Source organism: Musca autumnalis, unplaced genomic scaffold, assembly GCF_047663935.1.
Source record: "Musca autumnalis isolate F117 unplaced genomic scaffold, ASM4766393v1 scaffold_2, whole genome shotgun sequence".
Taxonomy (NCBI): domain Eukaryota; kingdom Metazoa; phylum Arthropoda; class Insecta; order Diptera; family Muscidae; genus Musca; species Musca autumnalis.
Genome location: NW_027411755.1, coordinates 262,799,287 through 262,821,514, shown reverse-complemented (window position 1 = coordinate 262,821,514; position 22,228 = coordinate 262,799,287).

The following is a 22,228-nucleotide window of genomic DNA, read 5'->3' as shown; positions in this document are numbered from 1 at the left end:
TCAGGAGGGATCTTCATGATCTAGAAAGAGAGTCCAACGTTACAAGAGATGACACCTAGATAAGCAGTCACAGATGCCATAAACAACTATCGTATGAATGCGGTCTTCGGAGTACATCCCCCGTCTACCGCAGTTAACGAGAGTAGGTACCACAACAAACCAGAGCTGTTTTGACTCAACTGCGATCGCGATGGTGAAGCCGTTTAAATTCCTATAGGGAAAGGATTGCTTACGGAGCATGCCCGCACGACACACTGAATCATTACAAATCTACTCAATTAACTACAGTAGCAGCCACGTTCCTAAAACTTGAGACAGACCCCTAGACATATTAAGCAGGAAATTGTGCTTACAAACATATCGTATGCTGTTACAACAACATTACTTGTAGATACATTTTATTGGCCGAAATAGACAGTAAATGGCACAAACATTACGTTGGAAATAATAGTTTCATTTCTGGTAAATCAACGCCATATTTACTGGAACAATATTTTTCTAGGTTATGAACAAAATTTCTAGCAGACATAATTACATACATATCGCTGATTTACTCAAAGAATGTCACATCTCAATAATTTCAGAGAAAAACGACTTTGAAGTTGCCGATTGAAATTTGACTTCCTAAAGTAAAACGATAATTAAAAAATCTTAAAACAATGGCTTGGACCACCTTTTGTAATGAGCTAGCCAGATATCGGTGCTAAATTAAAATACTAATTTGAAGTGGTTTAGTGCTTCATAAACTCAAAAAACTTGTTAATTAATTTATGCCAAACTGTAACCCTCTGACAGATATCAACATGAAAATTTGACACAAGATAAAGTAGAAGTCGTAGAAAAAAAAAGAAATGTCTAAGTCAGTAAACGCATTTTTCGAGTTATGCCACTCTTTGTGTATGTAAGTATATCAAGGGTATATCATTAAATAGAGAATGTGCCACCAAATATGGATGTTCTATGTGAAGTTGAAGTTCAACCAAAACAAGCTTCATTTATTTGGAATTGTTCTTTTCCTTTCATAAATATGGTTGCTTGTCACTTTAAGTTCGTTTCAAAGAATGATTTGAAGGTGCGGTAGCAAAAGCTATTTGAACTTCGTAGTAATAAAACACTCCTAGAAGTCGACCAAACAAAAAATCAAGATGACTTAATTGTGAGTCCAATGCAGAAAGTGTGTGTATACTACCTACAACATTACGACATATCTTTGTAATTTATCTTAACAAAACTTTTAGATAATATCAGGATTTAAGAAACAAAGTAATGTCTTATGGGTAATAAACCAACCAATGGAAGTGATGTCTTCTTCGATTCCTCGTTAAAATAGAATTTCGTGTTTAACAATATTTCATCTTTTAAATGCTGCAGAACAATTTCCATGTTCTCCAGATTATCAGTAAATCGCTTATTGTTATTAAAAACAAGCACAGATCATAAAAACAAAATGAAAGAGAAATTGTAAATTCGAGTCAGATTTAATTTCAATTGAAAATTATTTGGAATTAAATACAAGGAAACAGCGACATTGACTGTCTATAAAAGCCGAACACATCAAGAAATGTTTCAAAGAGAAATTGATTATTACTTTTACTACTAGGGAGTACTCTCGAGAAGATTTGTAGGACAATAATTGAGGTGTAACATAATTTCACAAACGATTTGTAGAGAATACAAGAGCTTTTGATGAGTAATACATATAAATTGTTATACCCTCAGCATTTATGCTAACGAGGGTAAATCACCAATATTTTTGAAAATTTAACATAGCTGAAGCCAAGGGGTACCCTTTTAGAACACGCGACTTGTGATTGTATACTATACAAATTAAATATTTTTGGATAAAATGAAATGTTTTTGGACGTGTCTATTGGTATATTGGCCTTAAAAGATTATTTGCATGGAAGCTGTGGTTATATTTACGTTAAAAAATGGGTAAAAATGGGTGGAAGCCAACATGTATTTTTTTTTGTTTTCTCTCGATTTGTGAGTAAACCACACCTCTCTCGATTTTCCTGTCAAAGTAAAAGTAGAAGCAAACTAAATAAGGATAATCTCACTAATGTATTACTTTTCAAAATTTGAACTGCTTCTACCATTAAATGATACAGACATTTTGAAGCCAGATCTACAGTGTTTTTGAAATTTTCTTCTACTTTAATTCCGCAAACAAGTTTTTCAAAAAATCATATATAGGATTGTAGTACTAGCGATTCTGAGTTATTTGATATGTACATATGTTGTGAATGTAGTATGCACAGCTTCATAGAAATCTGCTTCAAGATGCGGAAATTTTGCGCGAAAAATTTTCTAAAAATCATATTTTTCGGGTCTAATATTTGCAATTGTCTCTAGAATACCTCATGCTAAATTGCACATTTTAGTTTTTTACGTTCCGGATCCAATAAATCATTCCTCGTGAAAATCCATCTACTAAAGCGCGAGTTACGAGAAATTCCAAAGTAGAAAAATCACCTAAAATTGTTTTTGAACATATGGCGTATTTTACCGCATTTTCTGCGGATCGTTTCCACTGCAATGCAGAAACTAGTGCAGCATCTTCGTTTTAGCGGAAACAGAGATTTGAAAACTTCACTGATAAGGAAGCTCCATTCATTTTATCCCAAAAAAATAGTGTGTGATGCTACATCCACGGTTCTTGATTGATCGCCTTCAAATAGATATATATCGATGTAGATTTTCATGGTGGACACTGAAATCGGATGCGGACAAAAATTGTATGCACTTTGCGCAAATAAGCGATATTTTATAGGTTTTTTAATGCTAAGATGCAGCCGATGCTACATCTTAGAGTCCAAATTATATTTCGAAAAATATATACAACTTAATAGATATGGTCTTGCTGTACATGAAAATCACATGCGGACAAAATGATTTTGATAATTACGCGATTTACACGTATTTTAAAATGCATATAAATTAAAATGGGTTATTTGACCTCTATTTCCATTTCAGAAGCTTTGAGATATATCCTCATAAACCCAATTACCTTCCCTAATGGGAAAGCTTTTATATGAATGTCAATAAAACAAAATCCGTCTATTTTATTGGGAGATTTAAGCAAAATGAAGGAAGTATTCCTATAGATTTTTACAATATTTTCTACTATATAATGCATGTGAAAAAAACTTTATTCAAACAAAAAATTATTTTTTTGACCAAAATATGTGCTTATTTTGGCTGTAACATCGAAACTATAACACCAATCTGTATCATTGTAGTCTCATTTGATTCGCCGTGAAGATTTGGTCCACAACAAATTTTTATGTAATTTTATGACCACTAAATGAGCCTTAATTTTGAAAAAGTTGACTTATATTTAATTATTTATAAATTTTATGTACATTTCGCGAATTCTGTGTAACATTTTGCAGGTATTATGCAATCTACTCGCTGAAGTCACTTCGAGAGAACTTTTTTGTAACAATTGTGGACATTAAAATAATTAGCGTTTTTATAATAGTTTCTTTCTTAAAAAGCGAAATAAAAGCGCCATAACTTTTGTCCGCAACAACCAAAAATTGGCTCGCGACCAGATTTGTACTGGGAATTTTTTTCTTAACCTACATATCAAAAATCTTTGATGTAGCGCGAAAAAATTTATCCCTTTTTTCTGAAATGGAATATGAAATAATTGACAATATTCGTGATATACATGTATACTACTTTTTGTTTTCAAAAATAAAAAATAATTTAAAAAAATTAAGTTTCAGTGTTTTATTTAGAAATGCACTTAAAACTAAAAAATAATTTGTCGCTTAACCTCAATAAATATATTCTTTCTCATGATAGAATCTCTCAAATAAAACGCTTGCATTTAAATTATGAATGGTGGCAAAATTAAACGGCAAGCGTTTTATTTGAGAGATTCTATCATGAGAAAGAATATATTTATTGAGGTTAAGCGACAAATTATTTTTTAGTTTTAAGTGCATTTCTAAATAAAACACTGAAACTTAATTTTTTTAAATTATTTTTTATTTTTTACTTTTTAGTAAATACATTTTTTTGACCACTGAGAACCCCAAATGCCGAATTACCGTCCATGTGAGCAGAAAATGTGGATTAAAATGATACCGTTATATGGAGGCTATATTAAACCTTGACCTACGTCCACAATTTTTAGTGGAGAAGTTCCTGGACTATTGAGAACTCCAAATGCCAAGTTAGAGCAAAATCGGGCTAAAAATGAAGACAAAATCCTCAAAATACCAGAAATCGGTGGTACCGTTATATGGGGGCTATAGGAAAAAATTGACCCATATTGGCTTTGGTTTCATATTCATGTATTGTCACCTAAATCTGAAAAATGTGCAAAGTTTTAGTTCGATTGGTCAACTGCAACCGTGCTAAAAATCAGTTACCAGATTTTAAAAGGGGGTCAAGTTAGACACCGTGAAAACACTGTAAGAATGGACCAATATTAGTTTTGATTTCATATTCATGTATTGTCATCCAAATCTAAAAAGTGTGCAAATTTTAAGTTCGATTGGTCAACTGCAACTATGTGAAAAATGAGTTACCAGATTTGAAAAGCAAATTAGATAAAACAATGTAAAACAGTGTAAAAATGGACCAATATTGGTTTTGATTTCATATTCATGTATTGTCATTCACATCTGATAAGTGTGCAAAGTTTTAGTTCGATTAGTAAACTGCATCTGTGTTGAAATTGAGTTACCAGATTTGAACTAAACACACACCAAAGCAAGTTAAATAAAACACTGTAATAATAATAATAATAATAATAATAATAATAATAATAATAATAATAATAATAATAATAATAATAATAATAATAATAATAATAATAATAATAATAATAATAATAATAATAATAATAATAATAATAATAATAATAATAATAATAATAATAATAATAATAATAATAAAAATAATAATAATAATAATAATAATAATAATAATAATAATAATAATAATAATAATAATAATAATAATAATAATATTAATAATAATTATAATAATAATAATAATAATAATAATAATAATAATAATAATAATAATAATAATAATAATAATAATAATAATAATAATAATAATAATAATAATAATAATAATAATAATAATAATAATAATAATAATAATAATAATAATAATAATAATAATAATAATAATAATAATAATAATAATAATAATAATAATAATAATAATAATAATAATAATAATAATAATAATAATAATAATAATAATAATAATAATAATAATAATAATAATAATAATAATAATAATAATAATAATAATAATAATAATAATAATAATAATAATAATAATAATAATAAAGTTAACACCGCTGGCAATGCCAGCCAAATTAATTTGTCCTAATCAGCAAATTAATTATTCACCAGCAATTTAATAATTTCTACACGCGTATCCGGTCTGATTTCAATTTGCCTGCTTGCACTTAATTCCTGGGAAAACGATTTTGCTGTATCAGCGCCTGCACATTAACGTATGTTGATTGCAACTCGAGTGGGCAGGTGACAAGCCAACATGAATGAAGAGAAGCAGGCAGTCTTGGTTACGACGTATTGGAGTATAGTTTTGAATCAATTAAATAATTTCGTTTGTTAATTTGAAGTGCGAATTAAAATAATTATTTGTGAATTTGAAGATAATTAAAGGTGATCCTTTCAAAGTGAATAACTTGTGTTTTATTTAATAATAGGCGCAGTTGGAAGCGCCTCAAATTAATTTTTTTAACCCTATCAAGTGGAGATCCTTTAACTGGCGCCCGAGAGCAGGGACCCTGAGTAAAGGTCTCTTAATAACAAATTAAAATTTCTGCGATCTCTACGGAGCACTCCAGAAATAAAATAAAATAAAATAATAACACTCCTGCGATCTCTACGGAGCACTCCAGGACGTATAAAAATTAAAACTTAATAAAAAATAAAAAACTCGTCCCTCCTTCGCCAAACGAATAAACCCGGTGATTCCAAACTATTCTAATCACAAAAGGTTATTCGAGCGAAAGTGAAGTTACTCGTACCTTAGTAGGTATCCACGATTATAAAAGTGGATTTCCAAAAAGGAACCTTACGAAGCTTCCGCGAGGAAATAAAAGGGTTCTCCACTTGAGCGCGTCGCGGCACGTAACCAAGACTCGCTTAGTGAAAAGATATTCATATAAAAAATATAAAAGAAAGGAAATTTGTTGAAGAAGAAATAAAGAAAAATTTTATTTAATTTTACAAGAAAATATAAGAAAAATCGAATACCAAAAAGGTGAATTAAGAGAAAAAACGAAAATTTCTAAATTGCAAAAAAATTTATGCATAACCAAATAAAAAATATAAAAAAAAAGAAATAAAAAATAACAAGAAGAAATTTTACAAGAAAATATAAGAAAAATCAAATACAAAAAAGCGAATTAAGAGAAAATAAAGGAAAATTTCTAAGTTGCAAAATTTATGCATAACCGAATAAATATATATTATACAAAAAGTATAAAGAATATTATTCCTATAAAGAAGGAAAGGAAAATTTAAAGTTACAAAAAAATTCAAAAATATATAAAATATATTCCTATAAAGAAGGAAAGAAAAATTTAAAGTTGCAAAAAAAAATTCAAAAAATACATATTATACAAAAAATAAAGTATAAAGAATACAATTATTCCTACAAAGAAGGAAAGAAAAATTTAGGGCTGCAAAAAATTTATAAAAAAATGTATAATATATATATATATATATATATATATTAAACAAAAGTAAAAAAAGAGAAAAAAAGATATAAAAAAGTTGTAAAAAATAAAAAAAAGTTTTAAAGAAAAAATAAAATTTGAAGAATACAGCCCAATACAAAAGATATAAATAAAATAAAGTGAATAAAATAGAAGTGCAGTGCAGCAACGAAAACTTATACGAGTCATCTTAATCCTCAGGTGAGTCCAAGTTTCCTTTTACCGCTTATACCTTTTTCTTGTTGTAATTATGGAAGATATCCAAGGGAACCTAACCACCCTAACGGGTGCAGTAAATCGTCTCTTGCAAGAGATGAAAGCAATAGAAGCTAGACTTAGGGCAATTGAGAGTAATAGGGATGTAGAAGATTTGAAAAGAAGGCTAGATTCAATAGTACCGACGGTAGGTGATCAGGGAGAAACTGTTGCAATTTTACAGGCTCCGAGAACAGAAGAAGAGCTTAATTCGATATGTAGGCTTCCAGATAGCGTTAAAGAGCTTAGAACATTTGACGGAAACCCACTAAATTACGTGTCCTGGGTTCATGCAGTAGAGATGGTCTTGAAGGACTTTGAAATAGTGAGGCATAAGCCTATTTATAGGTCTATTTTACAAAGTATACGCCAGAAAATAGTTGGGGAAGCTGATGCAGCTCTAGTGTCATACAATATTTTTGACAACGACTGGAAAGAAGTAAAAAAGGTTTTGTCACTCCACTATGCTGATAAGAGGGATGTGCAAACCCTCGAACACCAACTGAATCAACTGTCGCAGGGGTCATCAAAGGTGGACGAATTTTATTCAACAGTGAATCACCAACTGTCGCTCATCATAAATAAGCTAAAAACGGAGACTTATAGTGAGGAAACTATAGATGCATTGGTTACTACACATAGGAATAGGGCATTGGACATATTCATCCGGGGGCTAAACCCAGATTTGTCAAGAATGGTCATTATACAACGACCAAGAACCTTGCCAGAAGCCTATTCGGCTTGCCTGGAACTCCAGAACCTTACGATGAGGAACAATATACTACACTCGAAGTCGCAACCACGAATGATCAACTCCTCAGCTGTTGTTCCTGTCGTAAAAACACTTCCAAGACCCCAATTTAATTTTTCTAATAATGCTGGGTATAATCACCATCCTCATAGATACTCCAATAGCAATAACAGACAGACCCCCCATCCAAGGTTTCAATATGTTAAGCCAGAGCCTATGGAAACGGACCATTCGACCCAAACGCGAAAAACAAACTATATAAACCGGTCCAATAACGTGGAAAAAAGAAGAGGGAGCGAAATTTTTAGGGCGGATAAACAGCCGCGCGTTTTTCACCTAAACACAGAGGTTCAAAATGAGGAATTCGTCCCACAGGAAGAATTGGTAGTAGGTGATTTTGATTCTGCAGCCGAGGAGCGAAATTTTATGGAGGAGGGGCATCCAGCCTACCTTACATAGAATTCATTACAGGTAACAACACTCGACTTGAATTTTTGATCGATACCGGCTCGAACAAAAATTTCTGCAGTCTAAACCTATCCGCCGGAAGTGTACCATTATCAAACTCAGTCGTTGTTAAAACAGCGGGCGGAGAAATTAAAATAACTAGGAAAATAGAGGGAAAATTTTTTGCAAAGTATGGAGTATTTGATTTAATAACATTTTATTTGTTACCTGGTCTTAATACTTTTGATGGCATTATAGGAGATGATACCCTCAAGGAGCTTGGGGCTATTGTCGATAGGAAAGAAAATTTGCTTGTGATTAGGGACATTATCAAAATACCTCTTGCGGCAAAAAAATCAAATAGTATAAATTATGTTTTAAGTGAATCCATTCCAGGCGAAACTAGGGTAAAGATTAACAAAATAATAAGCAGATTTAAGTCATTATTTGGGCCACTGGACAGCAACCAAGCAATCTCCACGAATGTTCGGGCAGAAATAAGGACATCAACCTCAGACCCCATTTATTCGAAAAGCTATCCATATCCAGCTGCAATGCGAGAGGAAGTCGAAAGACAAATCGCGGATTTGTTATCCGAAGGAATAATACGTCCTTCAAAAAGCGCTCATAATTCCCCAAATTGGATTGTTTCAAAAAAGCCAAAACCAAATGGCGAGAAACAGTATAGGTTAGTGGTCGATTACAAACGGTTAAATGCCGTTACAATTCCCGATACGTATCCTATCCCGGATATAAACGCTACTCTTGCAAGCTTGGGTAATGCCAAATACTTCACTACAATCGACTTGACCTCAGGGTTCCATCAAATTCCTATGAAGGCTTCAGACATTCCAAAGACGGCGTTCTCAACTATGAACGGGAAGTTCGAATTCCTTCGTCTACCATTCGGACTGAGAAACGCACCAGCGATTTTCCAACGAATGATTGATGATGTCCTAAAGGAATACATAGGAAAAAAATGTTACGTCTACATTGACGATATTATAGTGTTCGGACAAAGCGAAGAGGAACTCCTTTCTAATGTAGAGGCAGTTTTTGAAAAATTGGAAAACGCAAATTTAAAGGTCAACATTGAAAAAACCCATTTTATGCAAACAGAAGTAGAGTTTTTGGGATACATTGTTAGTGCAGATGGAATTAAACCAGATCCAAAAAAAGTAACTGCAATCGAAAACCTGGTTCCCCCTAATAATCTCAAGGAACTTAAAGGCTTTTTGGGAATGACTTCATATTATAGGCGCTTTATAAGGGACTACGCGAAAGTAGCAAAACCACTTACTAATTTGACAAGAGGTGAGAATGCCCAGGTAAAAGCTAATCATTCCAAAAAGGTCCCAATAGATTTACAAGACGACGCACTAATGGCCTTTAAAAAATTGAAGATCCTTCTGACTACAGCAGAGGTTCTTGCATTCCCAGACTTTGACAAGCCGTTTAACCTTACGACTGATGCATCCAACTACGCCATTGGAGCTGTCCTCTCCCAAGGTGAGTTTGGTAAGGATAAACCGATTGCGTATATATCCCGATCGCTGAACAAAACTGAAGAGAGCTACGCAACTAACGAAAAAGAGATGTTGGCGATTGTGTGGGCGCTAGACAACTTACGGAATTACCTGTATGGAGCAAAAAAGATCAGAATATACACCGACCATCAACCGCTTACCTACGCGTTAGGTAACCGGAACTTCAATGCAAAATTAAAGCGATGGAAGGCTCGTATAGAGGAGTACAATCACGAGTTGATCTACAAACCCGGTAGATCTAACGTCGTGGCAGATGCACTCTCAAGATTGAAAACTAGCGTTAACCACATAAGTGACGTTTCCACAGATACGGCCAGTGAAGGAGATTCACAAGCAACAAGGACAGCATCAGAAGTTAGGGACGATGACACGGAATCAACAGGTTCAACCATTCACAGTGCTCTCCAAGATGCATCTGACTTAATTCCTCACGTGGACGTGCCCATTAACGTTTTCAAAAACCAAATAATTATCAAAATAGGTCCTGAATTGCAGTCCAGTGAAATACCATATGAGCACTTCATGCGTCACTATGTCTCATCACCTGACTGGGACACTGAGAAGCTTTCGGATGTGCTAAAGAAGACATTGAATCCCAACGTAATAAATGGCATTAAAGTGCCAGAGAATTACTTAGCGATTTTACAAGATCTGTATTTACAACATTTTTCAAGATATAAAATTAGAATTGCTCAAACGGAAGTCAAGGGCGTAAGATCAGATAATATTCAATTCGAAATTATCCAGAAGGAACACCATAGAGCGCACAGGAACGCTAGAGAAAATAAAAAACAAATTTTGGATGAACACTATTTTCCACGTATGTACGCCCACATTAGAAAATTCGTTGAGCGTTGCGATATATGTAAAAGCAATAAGTACGACAGAAATCCAGCTAAACCTTTACTGCAAGACACTCCTACACCAACCATGCCGTGCGAAATATTGCATATGGATATATTAGAGATACAAAATCAAAAATTCCTGTCCGTACTGGATAAATTCTCTAAGTTCGTTAAACTGTTTCACATAAGTGATAGGTCTGTATTAAATGTTCGAGAAAAATTAGTTAAAATCCTCCATTATTTCACAGCTCCAAAAATTTTAGTAACCGACAACGAGAGTAGTTTCCTTAGCCCCTTAGTAAAAGATTTTATCGAAAGACTAGGTATAAAAATTTATTTGACACCATCGCAACGAAGCGAAGTAAATGGGCAAGTAGAACGTGTCCATTCAACCCTTATAGAAATTTACAGATGCCTAAGGGCAGAAAAAGAAGAACTCAGTGTGCAGGAGTTAATGTATGTAGCAGTAGATAGATATAATAACACTATTCACTCCGTCACGGGAAAAAGACCTAGTGATATTTTCTTTAACAGGGTAAAAACATCTGATATTAACAAACTGCTCGAAGCCCGCTCTAAAACTAACAAGGATCTTAGAGAACTAATTAGGAAAAATGCCAAAGAAAGAAACAAGCGTATGAACAGAAAGCGCACGTCTCCAAAGAAATACAGGAAAGGCGATACGATCTTTGTTAAGATTAAGAATGTTAAGGCCAAGAATAAGCCAGTTTTTAGAAAAGAAATTGTAGAGAAAGACAACAGAGTTACAGTACGCACGGTAAGCGGTAGAAGGATTCACAAAGCTCACATAAAAAATTTGAAATAATTCCATAAATAATCGAAAACTTCTATTTTTTTCACAAGATTTTTTTTTTTTTTTAAAATAATAATGCAACTAACAATGAAAACTAAATAAAGCGCTCTGCGAAATTGGTGAGTGCCTTAGGCACTGGGGTTCGACTCCCTGCCAGCGCTCATTACCACAAATAAAATTAAACAAAATGAAAAAAAAAAAAAAAAAAAAAAAAAAAAAACGGCTTTGCCAGAATTGTACTAACCACTAATGTAATTTAACATAAATAAGTATATTTTCAGGAAAAATGATTCCCAAGCCAAGCATTATTTTTATGGCATATATTTTTACCCTTCACGCTGAAAAAATATTTCGTTATGATGCCCCTATAGTTACTGTGAGAGCCGGCAACGCTTGGACTATTAATGGCAATCTAAAATTGGTTCACGTTATCAACCTGGATGACTACGCAACAATTGCGGATAATGTAACAGCGCTGATCCACAAACACATGCCGCCCGGGAAGACTAAAGAAATAATTGTTTACCATCTGACGCAAGTGCAAGAAAGACTCACCGAATTGGGAATCACACGGGGCAGAACCCGAAGATCAATCGACTGGATAGGCTCCGCATGGAAGTGGGTCGCTGGCAGTCCAGATGCAGCAGACTGGAATTCTATTTTGAAAAGTCAAAATGCAATGGTTAGCAACAACAATGAACAGTACAAGATCAACGCACAACTTATGAATACCACTAATGAAATCGTTCATAAAACTAATGAACTTATTATCAAGATGAATGAAATTAGCAATGGGAAGGAGGCCGAGAGAATTGGACAGAACACGATGAACCAAGTTCTCATTCTGAAGGATACTATTAATGAAATAGTAAGGGCTTGTCAATTGGCTAAAAGAGGAATTATCAACACAAACTTATTGAATAGAGCCGAAGTCGAGGATACCATTTCCGAAATGGAAACGCTTCCATACGCTAACGCCATTGAAGCTATCGAATACGGAAATCCGTCCATATTCACAAATGGGTCACTGTTGCTATATGTCCTTTCCATCCCAAAGCTGAAGAAAGACTTTTATCACCGACTCATAGTGAGGGCAACAATAACAATCGGTAGACAAATTGAACTACCATTTAATGAAATACTTATAAGTCAAAATGAAACGTTTGGTGTGAAAAATCCCTGTCTAAACATCAACAAAGTGACAGTCTGCCAACAAACATCTCTTATCAAACTGGCTGAAGAAACCTGTATACCACGCCTGCTCAAAGGAGGAATTGCAAACTGCCGTTACAAGATGATTAGGACTCATGTAATAGAAATGTTAACAACTGATATAATATTCCTAACAAACTTCGATGGTGTCCTTAAAACCAGGGAACATACAAAAACGCTCAATGGGAGTTACCTGATACAACTATATAATGAAACCTTACTGATCAACAATGAAACATTCTCCAGTACATCTGTTTCGAGGCTTCAACCACTTCCCCCTGTCCTAACCAACGTGGCTGAAGAAAAACTACTAGTGGACATCGATCAAGTTCACAATATAAGTTTGCACAACGTGGATGAACTTGAATATCTTGGTTTGAAATTAAACTTGTCACTTGGAACACATATGGGTATCGCTATTGCAATGGGCATTTGCGTTGGAATCCTGTGGCATAAAATAACTAGAAGAATTAACCTGCCAACGATTACATTTCCACAGACAGCCGATCCTACTCTTCAACCAAAAAATGTGATCTGCGGGACGCAGATGTTTAAAGAGGGAGGAGTTAACACCGCTGGCAATGCCAGCCAAATTAATTTGTCCTAATCAGCAAATTAATTATTCACCAGCAATTTAATAATTTCTACACGCGTATCCGGTCTGATTTCAATTTGCCTGCTTGCACTTAATTCCTGGGAAAACGATTTTGCTGGATCAGCGCCTGCACATTAACGTATGTTGATTGCAACTCGAGTGGGCAGGTGACAAGCCAACATGAATGAAGAGAAGCAGGCAGTCTTGGTTACGACGTATTGGAGTATAGTTTTGAATCAATTAAATAATTTCGTTTGTTAATTTGAAGTGCGAATTAAAATAATTATTTGTGAATTTGAAGATAATTAAAGGTGATCCTTTCAAATTGAATAACTTGTGTTTTATTTAATAATAGGCGCAGTTGGAAGCGCCTCAAATTAATTTTTTTAACCCTATCAAGTGGAGATCCTTTAACTATAATAATAATAATAATAATAATAATAATAATAATAATAATAATAATAATAATAAAATATTTATTCAATTCGATTCAGTTTACATTTCGACGCCCTACTACCTCAACTTCGTATCTTAAAAAAAGCGATTTTGACGTTTTGATATCAAATTATTGCTATTTTTGTGTTTTATTACTGCAACCACTTATTATGTCATATGTTGCCACGGTTCTCTAAATATTAATAAAATGTATTCTCGTATCTCATTCACTCCTATTTTCATAACTGCCTCAAACTCGTATCTTAATTAGAGTTGGGCAATCTCGTTCAATGGGTAGAGATGGACAGTGGGTAAATACCCAATGGGTAAATACCCGGTAAATTGGGTAAATTGGGTAAATACCGGCTAAATACCCATTTGTGGGTATTTATTTGGGTATTTACTATATTGAGTCGCTAATACAACATCTTAGACCCTATTTCTGGGTTTAGGCTATGAAATCGATTCAAAATGGATAGTTTTACAATACTTTAAACAAGTGGGTAAATACTTGGGTAAATACCCGAGTATTTACCCAAGTGTTGGGTAAAAACTCATTAACTGCCGAACTACTTGACGTAGGCTGACAAAATTTGGCTCAAATCTTACTTATGTCAAGAGAATATCTAGCATTGAAAATGGGGTCTCTGGGTCCATGTTTTGATATAGCCCCCATATAACCGTACCTCCCGATTTAAGGTATTTTTTGTCTATTTGCCTCATTGTACAATCATAGTGGCTGAAATTTGGCATAGTGAGTTCTCAATATGTAGCAAATACCCTTGCAAAAACTTGTCAACATAGGTCCACGTTTTCTAATAGCCCCCATATAAGTGTACCCCGATTTCGGGTATTTACCCAAATTTTGGGAAAAACTCATTAACTGCCGAACCACTTGACGTAGGCTGACAAAACTTGGCATAAATCTTTCTTATGTCAAAAGAACTTCTGGTACTGAACATGGGGTCTCTAGGTCCATGTTTTAATATAGCCCCCATATAGCCGTACCTCCCGATTTAAGGTATTTTCCATCTATTAGCCACATTTTACAACCAAATTGGCTGTAATTTGGCACAGTGAGTCCTCAAGGAGCAGGAAATATCCTTGCAAAAATTTGTCAATATAGGTCCACGTTTTCTAATAGCCCCCATATAAGGGTACCCCGATTTCGAGTATTTACCCAAATTTTGGTAAAAACTCCTTAACTGCCGAACCACTTGACGTAGGCTGACGAAATTTAGCTTAAATCTTACTTTTTGAAGAGAATATCTAGAATTGAAAATGGGGTCTCTGGGTCCATGTTTTGATATAGCCCCCATATAACCGTACCTCCCGATTTAAGGTATTTTTCATCTATTAGCCACATTTTACAACCAAATTGGCTGTAAATTAGCACAGTGAGTCCTCAAAGAGTAGGAAATATCCTTGCAAAAATTTATCAATATAGGTCCACGTTTTCTAATAGCCCCGATATAAGTGTACCCAGATTTCGAGTATTTACCCAAATTTTGGGTAAAAGCTCTTTAACTGCCGAACCACTTGACGTACGCTGAAGAAATTTGGCTCAAATATTACTTATATCAAGAGGATATTTAGTATTGAAAATGGGGTCTCTAGGTCCATGTTTTAATATAGCCCCCATATAGCCGTACCTCCCGATTTAAGGTATTTTCCATCTATTAGCCACATTTTACAACCAAATTGGCTGTAATTTGGCACAGTGAGTCCTCAATGAGCATTAAATATCCTTGCTAATATTTGTCAACCTAGGTCCACGCTTTCTTATAGCCCCCATATATGGGTACCCCGATTTCAAGTATTTACCCAAATATTGGGTAAAAACTCTTTATCTGCCGAACCATTGGCGTAGGCTCATAAAATTTGGCTAGAAACTTTCTTATATCAATAGTATTAAAAGTATTGAAAATGGAGTCCCTGGGTCCACTTTTTGATATAGCCGTACCTCCCGATTTCAGAAACCCATATTGGGGCCACAAAAAAACGTGGACCTACGTCGACAATTTTTTGCAAGGATATTTTATATATATAAGGAACCCACTGTACCAAATTACAGTCAGTATGATTGTAAAATGTGGCTAATAGTTAAAAATACCTTAAATCGGGAGGTACGGCTATATGGGGCCTATATCAAAACACGGACCCAGGGACTCCATTTTCAATACCCTTATTACTACTGATATAAAAAAGTTATTAGTCAAATTTTGTCAGCCAACGTCAACTGGTTCGACAGTTAAAGAGTTTTTACCCAAAATTTGGGTAAATACTCGAAATCGGGGTACCCTTATATGAGGGCTATTAGAAAACGTGGACCTATATTTTTTGCAAGGATATTTAATGCTCCTTGAGGACTCACTGTGCCAAATTACAACCAATTTGGTTGTAAAATGTGGCTAATAGATGAAAAATACCTTAAATCGGGAGGTACGGCTATATGGGGGCTATATTAAAACATGGACCTAGAGACCCCATGTTCAGTACCAGAAGTTCTTTTGACATAAGAAAGATTTGTGCCACGTTTTGTCAGCCTACGTCAAGTGGTTCGGCAGTTAAAGAGTTTTTACCCAAAATTTGGGTAAATACTCGAAATCGGAGTACCCTTATATGGCGGCTATTAGAAAACGTGGACCTATGTCGACAAGTTTTTGCAAGGGTATTTTCTACATATTGAGAACTCACTATGCCAAATTTCAGCCACTATGATTGTACAATGAGGCAAATAGACAAAAAATACCTTAAATCGGGAGGTACGGTTATATGGGGGCTATATCAAAACATGGACCCAGTGACCCCATTTTCAATTCTAGATATTCTCTTGACAAAAGTAAGATTTAAGCTAAATTTCGTCAGCCTACGTCAAGTGGTTCGGCAGTTAAGGAGTTTTTACCCAAAATTTGGGTAAATACTCGAAATCGGGGTACCCTTATATGGGGGCTATTAGAAAACGTGGACCTATATAGACAAATTTTTGCAAGGATATTTCCTGCTCCTTGAGGACTCTTTGTGCCAAATTACAGCCAATTTGGTTGTAAAATGTGGCTAATAGATGAAAAATACCTTAAATCGGGAGGTACGGCTATATGGGGGCTATATCAAAACATGGACCTAGAGACCCCATGTTCAGTACCAGAAGTTCTGTTGACATAAGAAAGACGTAAGCCAAATTTTGTCAGCCTACGTCAAGTGGTTCGGCAGTTAATGAGTTTTTACCCAACACTAGGGTAAATACTCGGGTATTTACCCAAGTATTTACCCACTAGTCTAAAGTATTGTAAAACTATCCATTTGAAACGAATTTACAACCTAAACCCAGGAATAGGGTGTAAAATGTTGTATTTGCCATTCAATATAGTAAATACCCAAATAAATACCCACAAATGGGTATTTACCCGGTATTTACCCACCGTGTGGGTATTTACCGGGTAAATACCCGGTAAAAACCATCTCTATCAATGGGCACCGGTAATTTCTTTGACAAGACTGCGTATTCTTAATTTCACACGTTGGTTTTTATGATGTTAATCATTCGTCTTTGAACGAGGACAGTGATCCGGATCGTTCAATTGAACGAGATTGCCCAACTCTAATCTTAATACCTGAGCAATGATGTCTGACTGACAATCAATGTGCAGTCGAAACGGCGGAAGCTAGGATCTTTAAATTGTGGGTAAGAGTTAGTCTTAGGGCGCAGGTGGTAAACTTGGCTGGGTTTCTGAAAATTCGCAGTAGAAGGGTTACGAAAAGTACTTAAATGTACTAACATTTGTACCATTTAAGTGACATACTGATAATCAACGTTGAGGCGAAACCGCTAAATCTGGAATATTGAAATTCTGAGTGAGGGTTCCTTTTAAAGTGTAGGTGTGTTCATAAGAGAAAAGTACTAAAATGTACAAAAAATTTTACTTTTGTATTAGGCGAACGAGTAGAGCTAGAATTCTGAGTGGAAAATTGGTACACAGACGGAGTGCAAGATAGTTGCAGTAAAGGGCTTTTGGAAATTCGAACAATAAGTTTACGATAAGTACTAAACGGCAATAAAAGTGTACCATTTGATATTATGTGGACGAATAAAGTAAAAATCTTCACAATAGTAATACTTATATCGGTTGAGATATTTTTTTATGTGTTCAAACCCAGCAATATTTGAAGGAATGGGTTTCATCCGATGACGTGGTTTCATGACATCTTTTGCATTGGTTCAAACCAGGGTTTCGGAGTCGAGGTATTTTTGGCTCGACTCCGACTCCAGACGAGTTTTTTTCACGACTCCGGCTCCGACTCCGACTCCGGGTCGACTCCGAGAGTAAATTCCTATACCTCTAAAAATGAATAAAATTTGTAAAAATTGTTAACTTTTTCCTATATTTTGGCCTATATAGGCTAATGTGTTAGTTTTTCCTTACATATTCATTAGAAAGGACATTCGTTCGAATACATTCGAACATATCAATACTGTTTCTGCCGAATCTTACGTTGAAAAATACCAAAACTAGTTTTGTCGCTTTTCCTTTTTTGCACGAGTATATTCTGGAAGCAATTCTTCCGCGTAAGAAAATCGTTGAGCTTTCACAATATGTGAAAATGAAGGAGCAATACAAATCATAAGGACTACATGCAAAAAAGTTATGGGCAATTCATGACCAAGTTTCAAACTGGATGTAAGCCAACATTTTAGTGTGCTTAGCCTCAAAAGGAGACTTCCAGTTGTAAAGCCCAATAAAAACGATTTTTCTTCATTTTTTCCGAGAAAACTACGTAACTTTTTGGCAGTTTTGTTTTCTTTATCTGAAAGAGAAAAATACTACGAAGTTTTGAGGCCGTCTACGAACCCCGTTTTTATTAAAGCATTGTGGGGTGCCAACTTTAGCTCGAAAACTATTAAACCAATTGTCATATATTTTTGTGGCCGATTTCGAAAAAAACACAGTTTATGCTGCATACAAAATAAAATGGATTGTTCCCATCCAACGCTCACACTAAGCCAATATTGTTCCGATCGACTTAAAAATTTGACTACCTATTCTATGATATTTATACATTCTACTTCTTCTGAAATTTATAAGTAGGGATCACCCCTTAAACTAAAATTTAGCGCTCACATTTTGAACATTGCTGTGGAAATATTTGAGATATAGTGTGTATTCTACCCAGCACGTAGGCAGATGAATGTTTTCTGGAACTGAAAAATTAGATAACGAAGAGATTTCGTGCATAAAAATATTCTACAAAAATGTTGCTAGGAAAATTTTATGTAGGGTCGGTCACTTCTTTATCACTTTTACCCGATCCTTTCTCATGAAAACTGTGATTATATATTTCATTGAATTTCGTATGTGATTGTGTAGAAACTCGGGTACACATGAACTATATCTGTTCCTGGCGGACAGATCCGGTTATTTGAATGTCTACATCTAAAGCCCTCATCGTGTATATAGAAAGAAATGTTCCTCACTGAAAACATGTCATCTAAAAATTATGAAACAATGTCTCCAAACAGAGATATAAAGCTATTTTCTCAATGATGGATGGGGTTCAATGAACAATTTATTATGTCATAACTCTGAAATTTCATCTATGGGATCCTTTGGGGTTCTCAATTGGGGCTTTCATTCCGAAAATGAATTTTTCAACCCCTAGATCTTGAATTCCATTTTGTGCCACAGGGTATTCAGTAAGATTTCCCATAGAGACCACACTGTCTTTAATAGAAGACAAGGATGACTTCTCATAAAAAACTGGATGAGAATACCAATAGACCTTTGTGAGAAGAGCAATAAGACTTCTGACGAAAGAGGTTAAAGGTCCAATCTTAATTCGATTGTCATAGAGCTTTACTTTTTTTGCAAAAATGTAAAGCATCAATTGGATCAACAAAATAGGGATGAATAGACTACACTTCAGAGGATAGTAAATATCCTGTGAATCCCTTAACTTAGTATAATATACCGTTTGCATATATGTTTCTTATGCATTTCTTTTAAAATAAAAAATGATTTTTAAAAAAATGTTCTTGTTCCAAATTTAATGTTATACTTTTATAACGTGGAAAAAATTTTGGCCGGAGTCGGAGTCGAGTTATTTTTTTCGACTCAGACTCCGACTCCGACTCCAGCAAAATTGCTCGACTCCGACTCGTAGACTCCGACTCCGAAACCCTGGTTCAAACGAAGTTGTGAAAGATCCGATCTTTTCATCAGCATTTGAACCCACGCAAAGGAACTCGTGAAAGATTCGATCCGAGCATTTGAACCCATTCCATCGATCCAATAGAGATGAATTTTGAGTTTTTATGTACACACATTTTCTAAATATATAAGATTAATTATTTACAATTCGGAGACTCGAAATCACAACCAACGTTGTTAAAACTCTTGTCGTAATGATAATGTCATTGCAAAGGGTTGGTGAAAATGACATAATGACATGTCAAAGCATTGGTGTAAATGACATGCTTTGGATCCAAAAATTAATATCATCTTTTGGTGTCCACGCTCATATAAAATCCATCGATGAATATGTTATAAAGATGACATGCTAGATCACTTGTACTCATGATTGAATGGCATCTTTGTCATCGAACATTTTGCTGGGAATATATACGAAAAGTACTAAAGGGTACTAAATTTAGTACTATTTCCCATTGAGCGAACGGATAAAATTGGAATATATGTTTCCACAACACCCCCGAAGGGACAAGGGGAACTTCTATCCTATCAATGAGTGCAAGCCAATTAATATTGGCTCAATGAACCTACTACTTATCGCCGAGACCGAACGCCGTGACTTACGACGCCACCTTTTAGTGAGTGAACTGTAGGGAGTGAACCGCAAACCTTCGCCTACCACTGCACCACGGTGGTTCCCAATGTCTATGCAATAGTTGCCATAAAAACAGGCAGCATTTATGGTGGTAAGTGGACGATAAAAGTGGAATAATTACATTTATTATCTACATCACTACTATGTGTACGGTTGAGGTACCACGAACAAAATAAACATATTCTGACAAAGCAGCGTGATAGAAGACCAAAAAAGAGGAGACACGTATCTCGGCGTTTATTGCTATCACATGCACTTTTGCTGTTATGGGTCCCAAATGATTAGATTCGATTTAATACCTCAAACTCATATCTCAATAAATGCGTTACGTGCTTAAGCTTAAAAAGATGTACTCAATTCCCTAATAATTTCATTTTAACTTTCACCCCAACACCGATGTATCAAAATATACATCGTTTTTTGCCTCTCCTGAAAAGTTGTATTTTTTAAGATACGAGGTTGAAGAAGTACATAAAAGGCTTAAAAGTAATAATATTTGTGAACATTTATTCTCTTGTATTAACATATACTTTTAGAGACTACCAAATTATATTTTAAATGTGCTGCAATATTTCATTTGTCAGCTAATCAATTATTTTACTTTATTTACGTATATACATTTGTAATTTTTTGACCCTAAAAATTATTTATAAAATAGGGCATTATTTTAATTTCATATAAAATTGCTTACATACTATTTTAAAATCTAGTCTTTAAATTACTGTTTACATATTTACAAACATTGTGCAGTATTTTATACTGGGTTATATATTTACATTCATTGTGCAGTATTATATACTGGATTTCCGTCGGAACAAATTTGTGGTATCTCCTATGGCGGGGATTGGCAAAATCACACATTTGCCGTTTATAACTTGCGCTGGTGTGAGTGGAAACGTAAAGAATGCGTTAAACGAACGAATGTGTTTACAGTGTACGTGTGTGTCGTATGCCCGCGGGCATAGGAAAGTTGTTGTTAGTGGCCATCACTGTCCTATGGTAATAGATGAGGGCCTCTCCATCATACAATAATCCCTCATCTAACAGCTTTATAAGTGCTCACTGCTTGGAGACGACTGAAGAAAATATTTACATTTTTGACTAAACTTATTATATTTGCCAAAAGTTAGATGAATATCTGTTGGAATAAAATAGTTACAGAGATTTTTTAAAAAATAGAATTTTTGTCGAGTCCACAACTATTGTAAATCAAATGGAACAATGTAACAAAAATATTTTCCCATCTTTGTCTCAATAAATTCAAACCTTATAAATCGAAAATTAAAGCTCTGATTTTTTGGATGTGTTTTCAATTTTGTTAGTTATTTAAATACTAATTTCATACATGAATAGAGCTTATGCTTTCGGGCCGGAACGTTGATATCTCGGAAACAAGAGCAGATAGGAAAAAGCCGGCATACGCTAGAACCCTATAAACCACCTATATCTCAAAATTTCAAAAATGGCGTATGGTACACTTAAGCATGACACCGAAGATTTATATAATATCCCTTATAAACTACAATTACATGAACAGTTAAACGCAATTTTCCACATTCTGATACCAGTTTCTGTACAACCAACAACAAATTATTCATTCAAATGCACACACAAAACAATTGTTAAATGAAATTAAAATCAGGGATTGGTTTAACACCGGCAGTTTTGTTGTTGCTGTCATTTAAATTTTACACATTTTCATGTCAGGCAGCGTTATCATCAACATAGAATTTGCAATAAGTGACAGCAACCGAGTGCAACAC